This window comes from Sparus aurata, chromosome 3, assembly GCF_900880675.1.
Source record: "Sparus aurata chromosome 3, fSpaAur1.1, whole genome shotgun sequence".
NCBI lineage: Eukaryota > Metazoa > Chordata > Actinopteri > Spariformes > Sparidae > Sparus > Sparus aurata.
The window spans coordinates 30,004,145-30,029,851 of record NC_044189.1 but is presented as its reverse complement, the minus strand read 5'-3'; the positions used below and the strand labels follow the sequence as shown (position 1 = coordinate 30,029,851).

The 25,707-nt window shown below is 39.5% G+C and overlaps 1 protein-coding gene and 1 long non-coding RNA gene across 3 annotated transcripts in view; one reads left to right on the top strand and one right to left on the bottom strand.

The window, feature by feature from the left end:
- Positions 1-25,707, bottom strand: part of LOC115578680 (retinoic acid receptor beta) — a 390,811-nt gene that overhangs the window by 342,881 nt on the left and 22,223 nt on the right. The gene's annotated exons all lie outside the window — the stretch shown is intronic.
- LOC115578682 (uncharacterized) lies at positions 14,019-15,936 on the top strand. Its single transcript, XR_003983505.1, has 3 exons — positions 14,019-14,453; positions 14,571-14,640; positions 15,046-15,936. It is a non-coding gene; the product is annotated as an uncharacterized LOC115578682 (long non-coding RNA).

Sequence of the window (25,707 nt, the reverse complement as noted above, 5' to 3'; positions counted from 1 at the left end):
TTAACCATAACAATTGTATAATCTTCATATTACAATAAAGGTTGTGCTTAACCATCATTAGTGCAGTGTTTCCCACAGGATTTCATGAGACTATGGTGGGTGGACCTCAGACCCTATCGAGAGTGAGGAGTCGTCGTCATGGTACAGAGCCCCTCCCCTCGATATCACGGTATCTCGCGGGATCTTCCCTCTCTCCGCCATGATGGCAGGATGCCGGCGGCAAAACACGATTGTTTACGTGTGTTCTTAACTCGGTAGCAGAAGAGGTTTTTACAATTCCGCACTGTTTTACCATGCCTGGAAGTCACTGCTGCATTAAAAACTGCTCCAGTAGGGGGGATGATAGTAACACTTTTTGTTTGAGCAAGTGTAACTCAGTGGTTGTTGGTGCTAGAGATCTCAAATTTTGACATGTGGTACCCATATGTGTCTGCTGTGAATGACATACACTTGGACTTCTACTACACCATCACAGATTATGTAAATTAATGTCAAACACAAAGAGGTATGTTGTTACAACCTACCCTAATACCGGGGTGATTTGTAACACTACTTGAGGATGGATGTAACAATTAAATTATTATACTTAAAAAAAGATCTACACTTAAAATTTATGCAATAGCTTTAATGAATAATAAAGAAGGAACCATAAACTTGTCAGAATACAAAAATAATGTTAAAAAATAAATAAAAAGTACAAGTTAAATACAATAAAAATAAATATAATAAAATAAATACATATATATAACATAAAATAAATAAAACAAAGAATAATAAAGTATAAACTGGTGTCTGTTGTTTGTGTGTTTTGTAGCCTGAAACACGTTAATGTGAAAACGTATTTGAACACTTGAATTTCTGTGGAACAAACCACTTTTGAACAGTGTGGTGGAAAGCTGCACCAAATACTTAGTAAGTACTGAAAGGCATTTGAATAGTTGAACTGCCTATTTTGAACAGTGTGTTTTTAAGGTGCAGAAGATAGCAAACTGCCTAAGGCACATATGTTTAATTAGATAGGCAGTTGTGGCAAATGTAGTTGTCCTTGCCTGGAGTGCAGTTACAACCATCCCCATGCCAGGCAGCCATTAAAAAGCTAACCATTTTTAGCATTTAGCTTCAAAGCTAGCACTAATGCAACACATCAAATTAAACTAGAGAAACTACTACTTGAGCTTATGTAAGTGAAACAACTGTATCTACAACACAATGGACACTATGCAAAAAATAGTTGTGATGGAAATTTTTACTTCGTTACCTGAAAAATAGTTTTTTGGCTCCAGAACAGACAGTTTTCAACTCAGAGACATGAGGCTTCACCAGTGAGGTCAATTTGTCAGTGGGCATGGACTGTATTGATGACATCACCACAGCTCGTTTCTGATTGGTCAAACTGAGAGTGTTACAACTATCCCTTTGTTACAACCATCCCCGGTCTCCCTACCTCACACGACACATGTGGAAAACATAGGAACAATGGGATACAGTTTTTTAGGTTGCCGAAATGGACACAGCATCAAGGAGAGCAAGTCTCTGACCTGACGAGGAGACGCCGGATTGCTTGGTTGGCTGCAATAAGAAGAAAGGACCTTACTTTCGATCGCACCCCCCAGTCGATGAGAGTGTGTTCTCTGCATTTTCACTCGGGTACGTCCTCTAAAAATGTCTTTTTGCTGTACAACGCAGTTTTCACCACCTGGAGGCTTGTAGATGGCCAAGTCCTGCACCCAGCCACAGCAGAAAGTCTCGTAACTTTCCAAAGACTTGTGGCTTTTAAACTCCTGCATTGTGTAGTAACTTACACCAAAAACAAGGTAATTGACGATGTCCATGTATGTGCATGGAGGTAAATGGTCCAGGTCTCTGTGCCATTCTGCTGCAGGGAGCTCGTATGGGTCGATATTTTGGATGTCCGAGAGAGCTTCTCCAAATACCGCTGTTTTGCGCTTGGTGTGAGCTTGTTCCTGTAAGGTCCCTTTTCTTTCGCCTTATCTTTTTGCATTGCTTTACTTTCTTCCTTTTCTTTCTCGTATTCGTAGATCCATCTCTGTCCCGCCGAAATAATAAATGCGCAAAAATTAAAGAGCTCTGGAATGTTTAGTCGCGCCTCTGTGAAGTTCTGAAGGCGTTGCCCCTGACAACCGATAGCGTCTCCTACCGTCATGGCCGACAGGCTCAGACCCCCCCCAAATCAACCCAAATCGGCACGTGACTCCTCAATCTCAATAGGGGGTTCTGGGGCATTCTCCCTCGTAAGGAAAGTTACCAAATTTTACAGTTAAATTCATCAATCTGGTGCACTTTGAGAGCCAGATCAGGAGACTATATTATAAATAACACAAACATAAACAAGAAATTATTGAAAATTTGCAATGTATTAAATAATGAAATATAATATAAATATTTTCGTTTCAAAATGAGACTGTGGCATAGCAAATTACACTTTGCCAGACTGCCAGTGTCTTATTAATTAATGGGAAACCCTGTTAGTGGTACAACAGTGACGTCAGAACCAAGGTAATTACTTAATTCTTCCACTAAAATCTGATGAACAATATTATTTAAATTAAAATCTGAAATACACATCAAATAGTGAAAAATGGAATTTCCTTATTTATGACCAGCAGACATAACTATGCTAAGGGCATGGCTTTAATGCAGCTAGAGGCCAGACCTACCATTAGGCAAAATTCAATTGCCTTGGGCCCCAAGCTAGCAAGGGCCCCATAAAAACTCCTCATAAACTTATGGTTAAGAAAATCTTACGTACCCTAAGTATGATTTTAAGACTTCTCAAAAACGTGTTATACTTGTTAACTTATTATAGTCAGTCTATTAAAGAAAATTAAGATTTGTAATATATCTTTATTTTTCAATCTTCTTTTTACACATTTGGCATCGTAGCCTACAAATTACTTTTACTATATTTTCATTTTTTTATCCTTTTTTTGTTCAGTTTGATTTATTCTTTAATGGGATAATTAAACTACCCTACATATGTATATGAAAAATTACTGTAACACTTTCAAGTTGATAAATAAAGATTTATAAAAAGAAAAAAATACATCAGATGCGTTGTTTCTGGTGATAGCATAACATTTATTTCTTTGATTCAAATCTAAGGGGCTTAATGTGAGTAATTACTGAAGAGTGAGTAAGGAATGAATCAGGAATTACTTGATAGTTCATGATTCCTGAATAACTGATTTGAGAACTCAATACTAGATAATTATTACTGGAGAAAAGACTGGGAGATAATACACTGATCAGGTATAACATTGTGACCACTGACAGGTGAAGTGAATAACACTGACTATCTCTTCATCACGGCAGCTGTTACTGGGTGGGATATATTAGGCAGCAAGTGAACATGTCCTCAAAATTGATATGTTAGAAGCAGGAAAAATGGGCAAGCGTAAGGATTTGAGCAAGTTTGACGAGGCTTAAATTGTGATAGCTAGATGACTGTGTCACAGCATCTTCAAAACTGCAGCTTTTGTGGAATGTTCCCCATCTGCAGTGGTTAGTATCTATCAAAAGTAGTCCAAGGAAGGAATAGTGGTGAACCGGCAGCAGGGTCATGGGTGGCCAAGGCTCACTGATGCACGTGGGGAGCATCAATGTAAATGAAACCAAGCCAGCCTTGGTCTGTGTGGTCCGATCCAACAGACAACCTAAAGAAGTTAAAGTGAAACTCTCGCCAGAAAGCAATCAAGGCTTTATTTGTGATTGAATATCAGTCAAACCTTCGTGTAAAAGCATAATTACGATGAAAGAGGCACTTTTAAGATTTACCTTTAAGAAAGGCTTGAGGAGCAGTCCACCATTACTCTCCTGCCTGTTTGGTCGCACTTGGGGATCGACACTTTTTGTCTGCCATGATGGTGGTGTGCCGGAGATGCTACTGCTAACGTGAGTTGTCCAAAAACCTTCTTTTTAGTAAACTCTGTGTACACAAACAATGTTCTCAATGCTCGTGTTCATGTGTAGAGACCCTGGTGATACTACGAGCAAAGTTTCATGTTGTGTCGAGCCTTCTTAGTGTTTTAAAAATGCTAGCACTCCATTGAAAATTAGCTTGCCCGAAAACGAAACTACGGTAAATCTTAAAAGTGCCTCTTTTGTCATAATGATGCATTTATGCGAAGGTTTGACTTATATTCAATCACAAAGAAAGCCTTGGTTGCTTTCTGGCAAGAGTTTCACTTTAATGCTGGTTCAGAAAGAAAGGTGTCATAATACATAGTGCATCGCAGTTTGTTGCGTATGGGGCTGCAGTCATGCACATTCCTGGTGTAACCACGGTGGTTTAGACCAAGTGTTGGCTAGCTGGCTAGCTGTTGGAGCAGCTGACGCCATCGTTTTGAACTTCCACTGTTTGATTTTTCGATGAGGACCTAAAGAGGACTTCACCTCCGCTGCTGGGTTTATCTCATCTTCTTGTGAACTGTGTCTCTGCAACTGCTTTTACTGCATGGAATAAGAAAGAGTTTATCGAGCGACCAACAGTAGTGTTGTGTCGGGCTGGAACGAACAAATCTTTTGAGTGAACGAACTGAACAGAATCACTTCATGAACTGATTCGTTCCTTTCTCAGTTCAGTTGAGCTCAGCCGCGAGCATGCTGGCTGGGAGTGGAACTGCCACGACTCACTTGTGAATCTTCGGAGAACGACGCAGCCAGCGTGCGGGCGGGGAGGGACTGTTGTTGACGCCTGAGTGAACGTGATTCGTTCACTGCGAACGAACGACATGTATCACTCAGTGAACGACAACACTCTCTGACTCTGAGTGATTCCAACTGCCCTGCACACAGAGAACTGTGAGTAAGTGATTCACGTTCGTGCTGTGATTTGTTCATGATTCGCGAACCTACTACACACAGAGAACTGTCGCTGAGGACGTGATTCTCGTTCACGTACTGTGCTGAAAGTGGCGCTGTGTCACTCACTCACTCAGGGCAGAGGAGTTGATTCACGTTCAGTAACCGTACTGCTAAAATTAGCGCTGTGTTGCTAACATCCGTTTAGCATCATGTTCAGTGATTTTACTGCACAGTAAAAGTCACTCACGTTCGCGAACGTGATTCTCAGCGACGCAAATCATGAGTGAGCAGTTCGTTCATTGAACGACCTGCTGAGGACGCAAATCACGTTTGCGCTGTCACTCACGTTCGCAAACGTGATTCACATCGCTCAGTTCGTTCATTGAACGACCTGCTGAGGACGTGAATCATGTTCGCGCTGTCACTCAGTGCGTTTACATGACACTCAAGAAAACCGAATTACTGCGTTAGTCTGACTATGAACGGATCTTTAAGATGCACGTATACACCTTAGTCTGACTAAAATCGGACCGGATCGGATTTCTCATAGTCGAATTACACCACGTTGATTATTCGATTGATAGTCGCATTACTCCTGCATGTATACGTTTCCAGCGGATCGGATCGGATTTTGCTTTCTGCGCAGGCGCGAGATTTTTCCCCAACATTGCAACATTAAACGGACGTAGACGGACGGCGATGGCGGTGGCGGCTTTCCTCCGAAATCACCACAAGAAAGAGCACCAGAGTGCACCTAGTTTGTGTAATTATCATGTACACCATATACGAAGTGTACAAAGATGTAGCTTCGTCTCGCTCTTCGTACGCCATCTTTCTTGAATGCCGAGGCAGCTGGTGACGTCAAGAGGTCAGCCGGAGGTGCGCCGTTAACATGATGGCCGTATGACATGCTTACGGCCAGTAATTCGATTTTCTCACTGGCATGTATACTCGGATAATTGCAGTTGTCCGATTGAGCAGCATAGTCGAACTATGGCTGTAATCTGACTAAGCTGTGCATGTAAACGCACTGACTCACTCATGATTTGCGTCGCTGAGGACGCTAACATCCGTGTAGCATTATGTTAAGTGATTTTACTGTGCACAGAGGACACTTTCACCATGTAATAATTTCATTGCATGTATACCACTCAAAGCAGTGCTGCATCTCCTGCGAATGATTGTGTACTATAGTCCGTGAACGCACCGTCCCTCAGTAAGTGAACGTGAACCTCAGGGTTGAATCATGAACTGAATGACGGATCGTTTGGCTGTTTATCAGTTCAGGGAGTTGGAGAGCACTGAACATATAGGAATCTTTCCTATCACTAACCAACAGGCCTTCCGCCTTTTTGTTTTGCGTGCGGGCATGTGTATGTGTTTGTGGTGGGGGGGGGGGGCCACTGTGTTTAACGTCTAGCTCAGCGGTCCTAGGTGGCCCCCAGGCCGCATCCGGCCCGCCGGCCTCCTGTTTGTGGCCCCCGAACTGTTATTCCTTCACCATGTGTTTTGGTTGGGTCAGCACGTGTACACCGGGACTTGTCTCCATGCCAACGATACACAGACAGCTGGGTCACTCACCGCTGCGAGCGCAATTTTTAAATTTCACTTTCGTTTTCGGAGCAGTTCGCGTATTCACATTTTGCCGGTGGTAAGAGATTGAAAATAGCGTGTTCCAAGTAAAATGCTATAACAAAGTGGACAGTGAAAACTGGCAACGTAAAAAAAAATAGGAACTTAAAATTTGCATTCTTTCTCCCTCCAACCAGGACAAGACCGACAGATCTGACAGTGCAGCGGTAATAAATACTTAGCCTTACATAGTTTAACATGTTCTAGCTAGTGTCATATATTTTCACAAAGAGTGTAACGGACGGGGAGTTTTCCCGGCAAACACCCTTTCACTCACGGTGCCAAAATTTTTATCATCCTTGTTAAAACTCAACACCATTTATTCACAGAACAAATGACGTGAATTAACCCACAACCATCTTACATATCATCTTATTCACAAACACATTCACGAACCATAATTACACCAACACCAACAGAATACCCAAGAGTCATTGCGCCACAGTCCACAAGGGGCGTTACAATATGCCAGGAAAAGCTGTGATGAAGATTTCCAATTTGAAACGGCTTTATGAGACGAAGCATAGGAATTTTGAAGAGACATTTCCTCAAAATTCAGAGATAAGCACAACACAAATAAATGCACTGAAATCATCATATCAAGCTGCAAGCAGGATTCTTGTCACATCTATGTCATGATAAAATAAAATAATGCATGGCTGAAGTGATGGACACAATGTTTGAAGGCAAACCAAAAGAGGAAATATTCAACTATGTATTTTAATTTATATTAAAATGGAAATTACATTTTATTTCAGTTCGTATTTTGTTGTTTGTTTTTGATGTGGCGCGACTGACCTCAATACATGGACCTTTGAGTCATTGAAAAAAATCTTTGTGGCCCTTTAAGATTTGTATTCATGTACCCCTGGTCTAGCTAATTAATGTTTTAGAAGTGTCTGAGAAGTTGATATCGTTGTGATTAATGTCTTGAGGATAAGAAAAGGAAAAAATAAGGAGTTTTTTCTGAAGGAGTATAATAATTTAAGCTATATTTTGATATGAGCTAATTTGTTTTTCATACTGTTTGTTATTGTTAGCTACTTTTGGTAAATGTTTTATTTTCAAGGTATATATTTGTTTCATGTGTGTTTGTATTATGTGAAGAAGGGGTGAATGTTGCACATTTATTTGCTACAACTTATCTAAACAAAGCAGCAGTAAAATATTTTATTTTATTTAATAAAAGTTGTCCAATCGGTCATTTTAAATGCATCTCTTGAGGTGAAGAGATTCAAATGCTTATTTGGTTTCTGCTTATATTAATAGGGTATTGTATCGCCCAACATAGGTAAACCTTCGGGATGCAACCTTTAAAACAACCCAGACCTAGAGTACCCCATCTTCTAAGTCTAAACTGATCCCATTCATTTAGGCGTTTTTTTTTGTACAGGGTGGTGCGGTGCTCCATATGTACGTTTCATCAGTATATTACAGATAAAGTATCAGTAATGATAATGCAGTAAAATGTTTTCTGTCAGTGTTTTCCTATTATATCTGATGGATTAACATTACTGCCGCATGAATGTGTATTTGTCATTTTACTGCTGTAGATGTTAAAGGATAATGCATCATTTTCTAAAAGGTTATCATTTGTTTGTAGCGTTGCTGTCCAGTGAGAACCACCACCTGTAAGAAGTCAGAAAAACAGCCTGTTTTTAGCTTTGTGGCAATGCATATTCCAGCTCATCTAATATCAACATATATTGTGAAATTAGTTCTCTATATTTAACCTATCAAAGAACAAAATTAAATGATGACAACCAATGGCAGATCTTCCATGGGAATGGACAAAAAAGCAAATACGATTTTACAGTGGTAGCATTTGTTACAATTCATATGCAATGTTGTGGGGTTTTATTTTCAGAAATGCATTTCCAGATGTCTGGACATGATTGCTGTGTCAATGATGATGAAGAGAAGATCAAGCTCGAAGAAAAGAAGTTACAAGTGAGTCTTAATAACAATTGAAAATTGAGGAAAACAAAGGGTGTGGAGAAACCTATGCTTTTGTTTGCCTCTTAAGGAGCCACAGCGCCGGCTTTCTGTGTGAATTCACGGCGGTTTGTCTATAAGGCGGAGCTGCTTCGCTCTGTGTGAATCACCATCGGCGAAGAATTGGCAAACCGCGGCTGTGGCTTTTGTGCATTTTCTCCTGTGTGATTGGGGCTACTGGTTAGCCAAAAAGTTACTACATACAAAGAACAGCTTGTCGCTTTCACTTTTGATTTTCAGCATGAATGCATGGAAAACTATGATGTGTCTCTCCCATGTATTAGTTAGATGACACAACTGCTTTGTCAGGGGTGAAGGGAATATTGCGTTAGATGGTGTATTCATGAAAACAGAAAGGGGCTCAGCCAGAGGTTCATGTAGGCCAGGGGTACTCAAATACAAATCTTAAAGGGCCACAAAGATTTTTTTGAATGACTCAGAGGTCCATGTATTGAGGTCGGTCAGGCCACATGCAATAATACTGTAATATTCAAAACAAAATGTCCTTTTCATTCTAAACAACAAAATACAAACTAAAATAAAATGTAATTTCCATTTTAACATAAATTAAAATACATAGTTGAATATTTCCTCTTTTGGTTTGCCTTCAAACATTGTGACCATCACTTCAGTCATGCATTATTTTATCTCATTGTGACATAGATGTGACAAGAATCCTGCTTGCAGCTTGATATGACGATTTCAGTGCATTTATTTGTGTTTTGCTTATCTCTGAATTTTGAGGAAATGTCTCTTCAAAATTCCTATGCTTCGTCTCATAAAGCCGTTTCAAATTGGAAATCTTCATCACAGCTTCTCCTGGCATATTGTAACGCCACTTGTGGACTGTGGCGCAATGGATCTTGGGTATTCTGTTGTTGTTGGTGTAATTATGGTTCGTGAATGTGTTTGTGAATAAGATGATATGTAAGATGGTTGTGGGTTATTTCACGTCATTTGTTCTGTGATTAAATGGTGTGTTAACAAGGATGATACAAATTTTGGCACCGTGAGTGAAAGGGTGTTTGCCGGGAGAAACTCCCCGTCCGTTACACTCGTTCCAACATTGAATATACATGAGGTCGCTAATGTTAGCTAAAATTTGTCAAACTGCGCAAGGTGGTAAGTAAGACGAAGGATTTAAAACCGCTGCACTGTCAGATATGCGGAGATTGTCCCGGTTGGAGGCAGAATAAATGCAACTTTGAAGATCCTATTTCTGCGAGTTGTCGATTATCACTGTCCACTTTGTCCTAACAGTTTACTTGGAAACACGCCATATTCTATCTCTTACCACCAACAAAATGTGAATACGTGAAGTGCTCCGAAAACGAAAGTGAAAGTTAAAAGTTGCGCTCTGTCTGTGTATCGTTGGCATGGAGACAAGTCCCGGTATACACGTGCTGACCCAACCAAAACACATAGTGAAGGAATAATAGTTCGGGGGCCACAAACAGGAGGCCGGCGGGCCGGATGCGGCCCGGGGGCCGCCTATTGAGGACCGCTGATGTAGGCAAATTAACCTGAATGAGACTTGAATGAAAGCTCAGCATGTAAACAGGTCTTTAAAAAGGTGTTGCTTAGCTAAAGCATGACAATACATAGATTAGAATTAATGGTTTTAATCAAGTGCTAAAAATATGATGACAAAAAATTACAAAAGGTTTCATGTGACGGTTTACTCCAGTTCACTAACCTGTAATTATCACCATCAACAAACATTAATGGTGATTATTTCCAGCTGTCTTTCATGTTGTTTTCAGCTCCACTCCATATAAGCATGCTTCTGGATAATGGAACATGTCACCTTCTCTATGATGATTACCATGTTTCTGTAATAACTGCATTACATTCAATTATTTTTTGTGAAAAAGTGAATGTTATCTGTCACTTTAGATACATCAACTCTTAATCCTATATGATTATGAGGAATAACAGTGCCTACGGAGCAGCACTGAGAAATTGATACACTTTCATTTGAACAAAACAAAAAACAGAGTTTTTCCATTTAATCCCCAAGGCCACAAATGTGTATTTAAAGCGAGTGAAATGGCTGAGCCTAATTAGCATTCCAGTTCTGTTAGTGATCACGGTTTCCCTTGCTTCTGAATATCTAACTAAATTTGGCAATAAAAAAAGCCTAATGATGCTCATGTGGAATCAGGCACTGTAATCACACTGTAAGAGCATGATAATTATTCAACTCAGAATACAATATAATGAGCAGAATGTGCAAAGTGGAAGTGAACAAAATGTACAGAATCTGGTGCTGAACAATTCTTCAAAACTGCTTACTGGTTCATTCCCATCATTCAGCCTGTGATGCTGGTTAGAAGCTTCAACAATCTCTTTGACTGTATGGGGCCAAAGCTGACAGTGAAAAACAGCACTGAAAATAAAATGTGTCATTTTAAAAAAACCTGAACTATCAAACAAATATTTGGCACTGAAAAAAATTCACATTGAAAAATGAAGCACAGGTGAAAATGTATTTCATTTAATTTTGATTATTTTTTCAATGCGATATTCAGATTTTTCCTTTATGTCTGTCTTTTTTCAGTGACAGGGTTTTTATGATGTCAGTATTATTGTCAGTGGCACTGGTTTTCAGAATGAACTGCTGAATCTAGCCCCATGCTTGACAAAGATATAAGATTCAGCTCTCTGAATAAAAGGGAGGATTCAGTTTTCCGAAATGTTGACTTGTTCTGTGAAAATCATAACATGATTTATAGTATGGTACACTAGTCATTACTCAAGTTGAAGTGTCTGGTTTGTTCCATTTAGTAATTCAGTTTCCATGACAAATAAATAAGCTATTTATATAAAAGTGGCAGTACTTGGACCTAGCAGAGTTGTTATGTTTCAGCCTCTCATTCATTCATCCAAACTCTGATCAAGTCTCCCTTCTGGGGACCTGCCAGAGGGCTCCCACAAGAATGCAAGGCTCCCAACCAGGTCCAGGCTCCGCGTCATCCAACTCCCTATCATCTAACACCCTTGTCTCTTTGCAATGAGACCTAATTCTAGAGCCCAGCAGATATCTCGTCATCATGGGTTGGCCAACTGACCTCCTGGTCCAGAGCCTCTTCTTGGGTTGGCCGACACCGCTTCAGCCTCTGTTTTCCAGGCCTGGCCGACACCTCTATCTGCCTCTATGTAGGTGGTCCACCCGACACCTGACGGTCCAGCCATCAGCTGATACAGACCCTCTGTTTTCTACCCCTGCTGACCCTCAACCAGACCTCCAGCCACCCACTTTTAAACCTGTCTCATGCATCAGTCTACCTGCTGTGTCACTGACCTCCAGTCCTTCACCATGGAACTGCCTCTCATTCCCAACTCTACTAGTTACTGAAGGCAATCTGTACATTCTCTTGTTTGTACTTTGACTAATGTACTTAAATCACCGATTGACATGGTCCAGAAAAGCGTAAGTTTATTCCTTCCTTTGTGCTGCTGAGAACGGTGGAGGTATGGAGAGTGGGGCGAGTGGGGGGCAAAGGGAGAGATTAGGTGTGCTGACACATTGATTTGTTTTGGTCTAGCATGCTGGTGCTAAACTGTGACCACTGGTGGCATTTAGAACCCTTAAGCACTTGGAAGTACTAAGAGAGGATTGTCACAACCCTATGCTCCCAGGACTGTGGCAGAAATCAAAGAAATTAAATAGAATTAAAAACCATAAATGAGCTCCATTTCCTGCTTCTTATCAGTCTTTTACCCTTTTTGTGGGTGTAGCTGATGCAGTGTCTCCTACGAAAAACTGAAGCATGTGAATACTAATGTCACAGAGGATGCTGAATCTACACTGGCATAACTAAGTGACATGGGCCATGTCCCAGCATGCTGTGTTCCAACAGGAAGAGGGAGGGAAAGTAAGCAGAAAGGAGAAGCTGGAGGACAGGGTGGAGTACAGAGTAATGTCCATGCTTTGAATCATGCTCCATTTCTGCCCACTTCCCAAAAATAACCTCTGGAATGCTGTGCATGTGATGCACAAATAAGCCTGAGTGACAACAAAAAGAAGACAACATCGTTTGTGTGGACCGTTAATGAGGTCGAACTGCTGCTGCGACTAACACTCAACTACAAGGCGAGTAAGTTGCAAGAAAGGCTCAATATCTTCTGCAGCACGAACACAAGCATGTAGTCTGCCATTGTTGTTGTTGTTGTTATGAGATGTCGCGGGGTTTAGAGGTCGTCGGCTAGAGGTCGAGGGGTGGGGCGATCGTGTCATAGTTTTGGAAAGTATGCGGATTTGCAGTACCAGCAGTTTCAAGTCTATCCAGGTAACTACAAATTTTCTGTATAAGCATCACTGCTGACTACACTGAAAAAACTGATTCTGGCCATTAGTATATCTTGCATGTTTTAATGTAGCTTTTTTCATTGATTTTAATGTGTTATGGAATCATTCATATATTTTTTAATTAAGAGTTACACGTATTCTCACTTTTTAAATCAATCGTAATTTACTCGGTTAAAAGTTAATAGAAAAAAATATGAGCAATTTAATTAGCAGGTACTGCGCATGTGCAGACTGCGCTGGAGCAAAATGAAATTCCGCCACTTCTTTCCCTTTGTCTTTTTCGGTCTCCTTCTCTAAAAAAACGCAGTAGGTCAGAAAATGAAATCATGGTAGCTCTGTGGTAAGCTATGGTAGAGTTCGGTGGTAGCAGTAACCAGCAAACATGCGAACATGAAATTCACCGATTTGGTAAACATATATTTCCATGGTAACTGCGAGATCCACCAATCAGACATGTCGCTGTTACATTCGCAATGGTTTGTGGGATGAGTAGTTCCCTTAAGATAATTATGTACACCGTCTTGTACCTTTGCTTTTTTTTTCCGTTTTCCATTTTTCTTTTTTTTTTTTGTTGCTCCGAATTAAATGTTTAATGGTCTCGATTAATTGCATAGTTTATTGGCTTGGTTCCAGGCTTAAACCTCTTTATATATGAATTTCATCAATCCTCAATGGAGCGAATGAATGGGAAATTCAAGTCCGGAACAGGAGCCGTTAAAAAGGTGGGCAGTGACTGTTATCCAGCAGGCTCAGCAATTACGGTAAGTAAGTAATAACCATGTGTGGTTTATATGTATACTAAAAGATTGTTCTGTTAACACTCTCTCAAATATTTTATTAGTTAGCTATCACCATTGTTGTGTTTTTGTTAGATTAAATTAGCGAACACATTGGGTCCAACCATTACAAGGCTCCGTGAACGGAGATTTAGCATTGACAGCTAACAGCAAGGGGTCAGAACTTTACAGTGTTTTAAGCATCTTAACATGCTCCACATCTCACACCAAAAGTTATGCAACATCAGCAGACACCTTACAACACAGCACTGTAGCGTGTATGACTCAAAATGAATAAAAACGTAGTTAAAACAGTGTGTTTGTGCAAGGAGCTACATATCGGTTTGTTGAAGTCTGTGTGTTCCGGTAGCTAGACCAAACTAGTCAATCCATCGAGCGTGCGTTTAACAGGCTTAACAGGCTATTGTAAGGCTCATGGCTCATGACAGGCTGTAACATGGACATGTACATTATGAACAGAAACACGAAAATGCTAGACTATGTTTCCGTCTCCGCCAGTGAGGGAGTAAGCACACGCTCGACGGATCTACTAGTTTGGTCTAGCTACCGGAAGACACGTATGTCAACAAATCAGTATGTAGCTCCTTGTGTATGTAGCTTCCTCGTATGGACGATCGGCCCAAACTATGCAAAAAATGTGCGTTTACACAAAAGAGCGTTTCCATGTGGACAGCCTCTGATGTGATCCGTGTGATCAGCTTTGAATCGTAGGCTTACCTGTGCTGCCTGTTGACACAAGTTACTTATTATCTGTCAATTAATTTTGTTGTCCCTTACCAAGCTTACCAATTTTGTTTTCATTACTGCTCATTTCGCAGGTTTTCCTGCTATTTTGTAGGTCTCCTTGACGTTGGCATGATGTGAACCCAACTCTTTCCGACCACATTGTTTTGGTAAGTGCATTTAATAAATGCTGAAATCTCCTTTTTACAAAAATGTTCACCACAATGACTGCTGGTAGAAAAATGTAAATATATTGTTTGTCCCTTTTTTTTTTTAAACCTTAAAAGGGCAGCAGTCCTCAAGGCACTTTGCATCTATCTTGGTGAGGATGATGGAAATCTCATTCGGGAGTATATGGTAAGCCATTGTAACAGGTCACATTGCTGTCTTGTATTACAGAAAATGTTTTTAGCTCCTAATGTCACTCCTACACTAGATAATACAAGGTGCATAAAATGTCCTTTATGTGACCTCAAACCTGATTTGAAAACATAACCAGAGCAGCACTGCTACATTACCGATGACCATTTTTGTGAAGTATCAGTTTAAAAAAATATATTTTACATATTTCTTTTTTTTATAAAGACCATAAGGTTGAAAAGATTTATTAAAAAAACTATAATAATGTATTTGCCTCAAATAATTAATTGCAAGGAATGCTGGAAATGCAGAAAAGTTCATGTAAAGTGTGTCATTAAAATTAAATGGTGTATAAAAAAGTTTTTTTAAATTTTCTTTTAAAATTGTTCTTAAAACATACAGGACATCCAAGGAGATGATATCCACAGAGACATACAGACACACTCCATGGGCATCTTTGTCATCAACAAGGAGGGTGAAGAAGCTGGACATTATGATGATATTGGCATTTTTGTTGAGGGAGTCGTCATTCTGGACAATATCGGATCTATAGCCCGAGCTTGTGCAATGATGCTGGGAGTCATCTATGCGCTGAACTTGGCTTACCCCAAAGAGCTGAGATACTATTATGAATATATTCAGAAAGTGCTCTTCAGAATGGATGGTGAAAAGCTTTCCCCCAGAGTCCTTGGACTAAAAAACAAGACTGCGGCTGTACAGTAGGGTGTTTTTTTTTTTTTTTGTGCTTTTTTTTCGTTGTTAGCATAGCCTGTTTTCTGCAGAACCTGTTAGAGCTATGGCACTGAGGAAAATGCTGATCAGCACTTAAGCTGAAACTGAAACACTGAAGACTGTTTGATTTTGAGAATTTTTTTATTGTCTGCTCTTTCCTGGCTCCCCTACAATGTAACCTGTCTGTGTGCAGTAATCTAAGGCTTTGACTTGATCTTTTATATTAATTTCTGGGTGGCGGATCCCAATTTTACAGCCTATGAGACTGACGTCAGCCTGACTGATGTGTTTTTTTTCTTTTTTCTGAACCTGAGAGCTCTGGAAATTTGTTTTGTGTTTAATCTGCATTGTTTGGGGCACAAAAGAGAACATTTATGTGAAATGGATCTTCAAGGATGAAGAAAAACTTCAGTGCTATTTGTTTTTAAGTATTTACCATCTTCCAGCTGTGGGTGGGCTGGTACAATTGTTTAATCATGTTTTGAACTTCAGAACTGCCATTTCACCTTTTCAGTATTTGGTGCTACAAATCAAGGAAATAAAATAAAGTGAAAATATTTAGTTTGCTTTGTCTGTTTATTAAATGTATTTAGCCCAGCTAAAATGGCTTCAAATGTTAAATTAAACGTAATTGTATTATGTAGAACTTAAATAAGCAAGTATATCTGAATTAACATAATTCAGTTTGGTAAACTGAAGACAATAACTATTAGGAATTCTAACAAAGTATGAGTAAACTCTATTCAAAATAGTTTAGTACAATCAACGTAACATTTTTAATATACTAAATACATTTATATAAACAAAATTCAAATGATATATCTGAATTTAGATGATTTTATTTCATGCAACCACTTGACATATAAAAATTAAGTAAATTCAAAACAAAATGTTATACATTTATAAATGTATTTGGCCCAGCTAAAATGGCTTAAAGTGTTTAATTTAATTGAACGTAATTGTATCATGTAGAACTTAAACAATTAAGTTTATCTGTATTAACATAATTCAGTTTAGTAAATTGAAGACAATAATTATTAGTAATTCTAACTAAAAGTATGAGTAAACTCTATTCAAAATAGTTTAGTACAATCAATGTAACATTTTTAATATACTAAACAAATACATTTTATATAAACAACATTTAAAAAATATATCTGTATTTAGATGATTTTATTTCATGCAACCACTTGACATATAAAAATTAAGTAAATTCAAAGCAAGACTTTTTTCAGTGTAGTTATTATACTGATTTCCACACAGCCACATCTTTCTGTGCATTGTTCATTACTTTCATCTGCTTTAAACATATGGGCTCTCCTCTTCACACTCTAACACATTGAAAATCTTCTTGAAAGTTTTGTTCAGAGGACCCTGTTTCACTGGACATTTAGAGAGTCAAATATGAATACAGCAGCTCAAGGATAGTACTGCCAGGAGCAGACGATGATTGGGAATGAGCTATGATGTGATTGCTGGCCTGATCGACATTGAATAGAATCTTCTTCATCAAGGTCTTTCTAAGTTGCAGCGTGACCCCACAGAATAGTTTGTAGTGTGAAAGCAATCTCATATGATTACATTAAAATTTGCCCAATAAGCTCAACACGGTTTTATCGTTTTATCACTGATTGGCACTTGTATCGCCAGATATTGAGATCAGAATTTTAATGAAGAGAACAAAAAGTGAGATTGGTGCATCCCCAATTAATGCTTATACAAAACTTACAGACTGTTTGTTTTTGTCAGCAGGATTACATGATAAACTAAAAAACAGATTCCATGAAACGTGGATGGAGGATAGGCCTTGGCCTAGAAGAGACTCGTAACTTCTGTGGTGGATCCAGATAAAGGAATGGATCCAGAAATGTTTTCTCCCTTTCTTCATTTAAAGTCCCCATGAAAGAGAAGTCACATTGTTATTTGCTTCAGAATGTTTAAGTTTTTAAAAAACATTCCAGTGGGAAGGGACTTGTCAACATATCAAAGTAGCCAACTCTGTCTCACCGTGGAGTCAGACAAACACAGCCAATTAAGAGGGCTCACCAAACACTGACCGGGGGGGGCCTAGCGTAGCATCTGAGGGCGACAGCTGCCAATTTAACGAGAGGGAGTACAGTACCAGAGGGTTTTCTTGCAGTGTTTGGCACATGCCAAACCAGGGCACTAATGTTAGTCAGCTTATAGGGCTGCTAACATTAGCTGCATGACTAGACGAGCAAGCCATAACTGTCGAACAGTAGCTAAAATCTATAAACCATCTCAGAACTAGAGTCCCTGCCGTCAGACTGGCCGCAGTTGATCTCAGAATATATGTGCAGTCCAGTTACAGGTCGCTTTCACTTGGAGCCTGGAACAATTAGCTGCTGTTAGTGGTTAGCAACAAATTGCGTTAAAGCCAACTGTCCAGCAGGAAACTATAAATCTCAGAGAGTTGAGGCAGAGTAGTCAGAGGACTTTAGAGGGAAAACCAGAAAACATTGTCTCCATAAAACAACGTTAACATTGTTTCTATTTCTATCAACTTATTATACATCTATCAGCCTCAGCTATCATTTCTGTTTGTAATGAGCAAATGTTAGCATGCTTACAAATAAGATAAATTCATGAAGTCCTCAGTTTTCATGACAGCTATATTTGTCTGGTTTTTTTGTCTGTTTTCCAAGAATGCAGCTCAGCCATTCTTCTCTGCAGACAAGTTTACGACTTCAGATATTCAAATGTCCTCAAACACAAGGATAGTCTTATAAATCATCTGCGCTTGTAGCCCAATTTCAAAACACATAGTTTTCAGAAAATAAAAAATAAGATGAAAAATACCAACATATTGATTAATCATGTGTTTCACGAAGCAAGTTTCAGGTCTCTGCAAGTTGATTTTCAAAATTCAATAGGATGAATGACTGTACATATGTGATTAAGAATATCTTCAGTAAAGCTATAAACAGTTATTGTGGCTATAGAGTCTGACTTATCCTTGACTTGTCAGGTGTATTTGATATTCAGTGGGCTGCAAGGGTGAACCTGCCATACAGGTTGTAATTAAACAGAGGACAAAACTCTGACAAACTGTTTCAGATTCACCATAATTAGCAACTCAGCTCTCAGCATGGATACGAGCGTGAGTGTAAGCAGCATGAGGGTATTCTTCTGTTGTAAACTGGACTAACTCCAGTGTAGTTCATTAGAGAAGCCCACTTTCTGCATATTTAAAGGGCACTAATTCTCACTGCTGAGTAGGGAGTAAATGTGAACACAAAACTCCATTCTGGTTTCTTGAATTGCCTTCAGAAAAGCACAGAAATACACAGAAGTTAACTAAATACGTAAAAGTTAACTGGGGAAAAAAAACTGAACAAAGTGAGGGATGACTGTGAGGGAAACAGTATATGGAAGGAGTTGATGGGGTGCAAAAGGAGGCAGAGAATTGGGAGAGAAAGTGAGGGCGTGTCTCTACTCTCTCTACATTTACCATTAGCAATATACTGCTCAACCATGATGTCAAATATAAATCCACATTGTAGATGTGAAAGGAAAACCACAACCTGTGCTCTCCCATGTGGAGACATCGACGACAGTAAGAAAAAGTGCATTGCTGAGGAAAAAAATCCTTGCAGAAACATACCAACTCTGCAGCTTAGTGCATCAAATGAGGTGGAAGTGTATAAGCCACACACTCTCAATTAGAGTCTGTAGTTCTGTTTTTATTGGTTCTTTAGGTGGTTAAATATGAGTTACACAGAATTTCAGATGTGGTCGTACCCACCACTTCTTATTATAGTTGTTCTAAACAGCGTTAAAGCTGTAGTCTGTAACAATTTTTTGTTTATTTGCTGTTATTGACAGTAGAATAAGATAAAGGTCAGCTGTGTAAAAATCTGTGGCGCCACCCAGTGGCCCTAATTTGTTTTGCAAGAATCTACCACTCCCTGTAGAATATAACCAATCATAGTCAAGGAGAGTGTCTGAGAGGTGTCAATCATTCTGATGCACACGCTGCTGGCAGCCCCCCTCCCTCATGAAGGATGTACTGGCCAGTGTCCCTCCCCCACACAGGTGCAGTGTCTGCTCTTACCTGGTCAGATAAGTTCATGCCCAAACTGTAATCAAATGGCAGAGAACAGACAACAACTATTGCCCACGCCAAAGAGAAGAAATATGAAGACTGACAAAGAAAAGCAGAGTGAAAACAAAGAATTGGACCGTGCCAGAGAGAAAACAAGGATACATTTCGGAGTGTCATTTCAGAGATGGAGGGAGCTGCGGGATTTGTAAGGACTCAAGAGCGACACAGAGATTGCTGCTATTCTGCTGGACAAGTAAGGACCCTGCTTGATATATGTTTAATTCTATGTTTTAACCAGTGGCTGCTGGAGAAAGATATTCTATGTGGGGCTGTATGTGCCAGAAGTTAACGGTAACTATCCCAATAAAAGGACCCAAACCAAAAGATACCATTGTTTTAAGGATAGACTATAATTGTTTAATTGCCCTTTAGAAATCAACAGTTTGACAGATAATGACAATGATATGAGATGTATATTAGTGAATACTCTTAATACAAAATTAAAGTTCTTGAGAGACATTTACAGGCGGATGATAATAAAAAACTGTGTTATAGGAACAAAAAATGTACAGGGTCTCTGCAGGTTTCAACAAGTCAAATTTAAGACTTTTTAAGACTTTTTTAGGACCATAATGAATACAATTTCACAAGACCCATTTTACATCCATACTGGCAAAAAAGTACAAAAAACATGAAGGAAAATTGGAGGCCCAGTATTACTTGCAAAGTATATGAATTTTTTCACAGCTCTTTCACATTGGAATACACAATGCTTAACCTAACTGAAAACACCAGAAGCCTCTCTATTGTGAACAAATATTTGTTTGGAACTCAGAATAAAAAAAAAAAATTGGCAAACTCTACAGCCAACGGCCATTATGTGTGTGGGTGTGTGTGTGTGTGCGTGTGTGCGTGTGTGTGTGTGTGTGTTTGTGTGTGTGCATCTGCGTGTGTGCGTGTGTACACAAGAACTATTCTACATTATCTGAGCTCTTGTACCTTGGCTGCAATCTCCTCCACAATGTTCTTGAGCTCTGTTAATTTTTCCTTGTAGCTCCTCCTCAGAGCATTTGATTTTGTTATGAGCTGGGCCATCTGTATGGAGGACTAAACCTGACTTAAGTATAAATAAATAAATGCATAAATAAATGTATAAATAAATAAATAATTGTATAAATAATACAGGAATAAATAAATACATGCATAAATAAATGCATAAATAAATAAATAAAAGAATAAATAAATGCTTTATATTCATTTCTACATTTCTGTTCACCTACATTTATTTATTTCTGTATTTCTTTGTCCATATGTTAATGAGGTAGGAGGTCCTAACCTCAGTCAACAGCATAATTGGTTACAGGAGTGTGCTCGATTAGGGTCTACTATTTCTGCCTTACTAGGTGCGCTGATTCCTGTACAGGAATGTTGTTGGCTTCCAGCAAGCCTGCTAAGCTAACTGTTAGCTGCAGTTGTTGACATTTGTTATTCATGTAGCTCTGGTTTAGAAATTAAATTGACTGCCGTTCAGTTTAACTGGCAAGGGTCCCAGGTGTGCTGGTGGTGTGGTTTGAGTATCCCGTCTGGAGAGGGGTCCACGACCATGTCCGCTAACCAGGAAAAATATTCTGCTCATCAATTCAAGTCATGTATATGTGGGCTGTGACCTGCAAACCACTGTTAGACGAGCGCAACAGAGCACAAATCGTCCCAAAGCGCATATTGTCGGTTTCATATCTTTGTCGTGAATGTCTGTACTCAAACAACTCAAGGGTGGAACAGTCTGAGGCATTTGTTCACAGCGAGCGGCCCGAGAGCGGCGTGGAGACCGCTGTTAGCTGTTAGCTGTTAGCTGTTGGCTGTTGGCTGTGGTGTTAAGAGCGAGCGTCTAGGTTAATTTGTGACACCTGTTACTATCGAGAGGGAGATACATGTCTGGGCTTTCCTATGAACCACGGTCGACGGTCGCTACAGGTGTTTGTATCACAGGTTGATCTGGACGTCTCACAATTTGCCACAGCTGACTGACCTCACGCTAAGTTCAGGCTGGATGTCAAGGTACTCTGCAGACTGTTTGACGAGCAGGCTGTATGACAGTGTATAAAATTTAAACACCGACTTGGCTTCAGCTTAATAACGATGTATGCGGCTCGGAACGATGGCTTTAAATAACCATTTCAACGCAGTGTGGAATGAAAGAAATACTCGATGGTAACAGGTGTCACAAGTTAACCTGGATGCTGCGCTCTCAGCGCTACAGCTAACAGCCAACAGCGGTCTCCACGCTGCTCTCGGCGTGAACAAATGCCTTAGACTGTTCCACACATGAGTTGTTTGAGAGTACAGACATTCACGACAAAGATATGAGACCGACAACATGCCCTATTGGACGATTTGTGCTCTGTAGCACGCGTCTAACAGTGGTTTGCAGGTCGCAGCCCCAGCATCTCCGTGTGGAACATACTTGTCAACCCTCCCATTTTCCCGGGAAATTCCGTTATTTTAATCATCTGTCCCGCCGTCTTCCCGTTTACATATTTTCCCTTAAATCTCCCGTGTTTCCCCTCCGGCCCAGCAGGTGGCAGTACAGTAGTTGTAGCGCCCCAAGTTCGCATGAAGATTCGTGAGATTCAGGATTCAAGCGGGATTCGAGTCGTTAATTCCTTAAGTTTCGTTTCATTAAAACCGAAAGTAAACACGGTCGCTACGTGACTGGAGGTCTATTTTTAGAACAGCAATTGAATGAATCGGAGCTACGTTATCAGTTAGTTGTTTAGTCAACACCTGAGAACTCGTCTGAAACGGAGAGTCTCCTGTTGTGTGCTACATGTGTGAAATAACAACTGTAGTCTGGACTTTGTCCGCAGTATATCTGTGTAAACGGCTTCATCCAGCGTCTCTCCCTCCCCTCTTGCACCGTGAGTTACCATGGTTACTGAAACTTTATAATGTTGATCAGTAAGAAGTTTTTGGTTAGTTTGACTGTACAAAATCATGAATGTAGCCTGATTGTAGCTCAATGCTGAAATCTTGTATTATAACATATAGAACAAATGTAAAGCATCAGAGCTTCTTTGATTATTAACAGCATGTTAGTGATGACAGAAAGGTGATAACTCGCCATCAGACTGACAAGGCTGCGAAAGTTGCTGTTTGCACAATGTATTTTTCTGTTAAATGATAAGTGGCTCACTTTAACAATATTAATAATATTAATAATAATAATAATGATAAATGATAATGATGATGAGAAGAAGTAGAAAAATAGCGTACTTAAAAGTTCTGTAGATGGTTGATTATTTGAAAGAGTAAATCTTGAGAGAAGCTTGGCAAAAAAAGGATCAGTTTGATTTAATTGATTGAAAATTACATTGAAAAGACAAAACAGAATAGAACAGCTGTTCAGATCATCCTCCTGTAAAACACTGTTGGTCAAATATTTAAACTTGATGTCTGCATTAGAGGACATGGTGTGGGGTGAGGCTGTAAATCTGGTCTTTTTTGCATGTGTCAAGTAATGTGCCCTGTAACATGTTTCACAAATTACAAATTGGAAATATGACTTGGCTACAGCTTGAAAAAGGGTTTCAGTCAAAAGATATTTTGCTTTAATCCATGCATTTGTTGCAGCAAGAAAGGCAGAGGAGGAAAGGTGAGAATTGTAATAAGCTAAGAGAATGAGAAAAATAGTGAACTAGCCTACAGATGCAACAGATAGCCAATAGAGATGCTAACCTGTGACCTACTACACTGTAGCCGAGGCGAACAAAATGAAAGGACATGCAATGAATCAGAATATTTTAAGGCCATGTTCAGTCGCAGTATGAATTATCCATCAATAATATTATTTGGATGTTTGGATGGATGAGTAATAATGTGACTAAACATGGCATAAAAATATTCGGTCATGACTCAGTAGTACACTTAGACTTTTCATTTTAAAATGTCAACAGAGGATGACCAAAACACTTAATTAACTTAACTACAGTGACAGATCATCTTAGTTGTAATTTTTGTGTGTGTGTGTGTGTGTGTGTGTGTGGGGTATGTTGACAGGTATGGTGTGGAATAGTAGTGTTCAAGCCACGTCAAAACGAATACACATATACATGACTTGGATCAATGAGCAGAATGTTTTTCCTGGTTAGGGGACATGGCCAAGGACCCCTCTCCAGGCGGGATTCTCAAAGCACACCACCAGCACATCTGGGACCCTCACAAGTTAAAATGAACGCCAGTTAAACTGTCACAATGGTCGAGGCCATTAAGCTAACTGGAGCTGGTTTGCAACATTACAGGGAGCAAGGCTTGGGATCCGGAATCATTTTGCTTTTGTCTGGCTCTCCAATTTGACCAATCATGCTGTTGACTGAGGTTAGGACCTCCTACCTCATTAACATATGGACAGAAATACAGAAATAAATAAATGTAGGTGAACAGAAATGTAGAAATAAATATAAAGCATTTATTTATTTATGTATTTATGCATTTATTTATTTATTCCTGTATTTATGTAAACATTTATGTATTTATTTATTTATGCATTTATTTATTTATATATTTCAGCATTTATTTATACATTTATTTATGCATTTATTTATTTATTTAATTATTTCAGCATTTATTTATACATTTATTTATGCATTTATTTATTTATTTATTTATTTATACTTAAGTCAGGTTTAGTCCTCCATACATCTGACTGCCCGCCTTGCCCTCAGCCTCTTCCGCAAGCCTGTCTGCGTCTCTGGCCAGACTTTCAGAAACCTCTTTCTCAGTTTTCCTTTTCTTTTTTAGTTCTTCCAGGTGATCCTCCAAAGCCTTTCTCTTCTTTCCCTGTTCATCAGTCTCCTTTTTCCTTCTCTCTTGGTCGAGGTGGACATGGTACTTGGACCTGGCTGATGCCACAGAAGTCAAGAGCTCTTTCATGAGGAGAATCTTGGTAACCCCGCCGTGTTGAGTGACATTATCACACACAAGCCTGTGCGCAACAACAGTGTCCCCCTGCATGTTGCAAGTTTTTACTTCCTTGTTTACAGAAAAACCTCTCTCCACAGTGGCCTGTCCATGGGACATAATTAGCAGCTTCTGGCAAAAATTCCAAAGTTCCAGATAGGGCCTTCTAAGGACACCACACAAGATGTCTAGCCTCTCTTGCATGGATTGGAAGTAGGGGAACTCCTCACTTCTGCTCTCAAGGGACAGGAAGGCCTAAAATTGTTGGAGAATGATATCACCTATAACAAATCAGATAAAAGAAAAAGGGAGTAGATAAATTATTACATTATATCAACAACCTGTAATGGTTATAATGGTGAAGAAAGTCACTGTTCTAAATGTTGTTATAATGGTGTACAATGTCAAAGCCTATTCCAATACAACACGTGAGCCAATGCACACAGAACAGGTGCAGGACCATGTAGAGAGAAAATGACCAAAGTAAGAGATCCAGTGGAGAAAAGAAAAAAGTGCGCAGCAAATCATAGGTCAACTGAAAATGGAGAAACTTGTAGAAATAATACTACAATTGATTATGTGAATTTATGTCTATGATTGGCCTGTTACTAATAAATTACTTGTCGATTTAAAGGTGGAGCAAAAAAGTCTGGCTGTAACACATACTGTTCACTATGCTAGTGCCGACCTCTTACTTTTGTTCAAAAGCAGAACTAAAATTCCAGAACTATTCCTACCAGCAGAAACACCTCCTGTCAGCTGTTTGTCTTGCAGAAATGTCTGAACAAGACATTTCATCTGCCTCTTGCACCTGTCTGGGTCTCTGAAAATGGCAGAGGGGTCCAGACACACCATGTGCCCAACTGTTGGATATTTCAGGGGGCTCTTCTCCTGCACTTTACTGACAATGTTTGACAGTCCCTGCATGCAGTCCATTCTAAATTGAAGGACTCTGAGCTCTGAACTGTTGCTGCTCTGAAAAGGGGAATACGCTGTAAATAGTATTTATAATAAAATGATATGTGCTACTTGCATCCTGACTACAATTTATAAAATGATCTTTCTAAATGATCACACTACCTTGAGGGTTGACTCAGCACCCAAGCCGATGTCGATGTGCTTTGGCTGGTGCCGGTTTTTCTTATCAGCTACATCTAGTTTGGTTAGCTGCAGTGTGCTGATGTCCTGCAGGACCTCTCTCTTGATAAAGCGCCTGAGTAGACCCTGTCAAAAGACAATCTCAAAAGTAAATAGTGCCCTGTGTCCACATTTACCATAATGCATCATTATCAAAATTCTAATGCATGAAC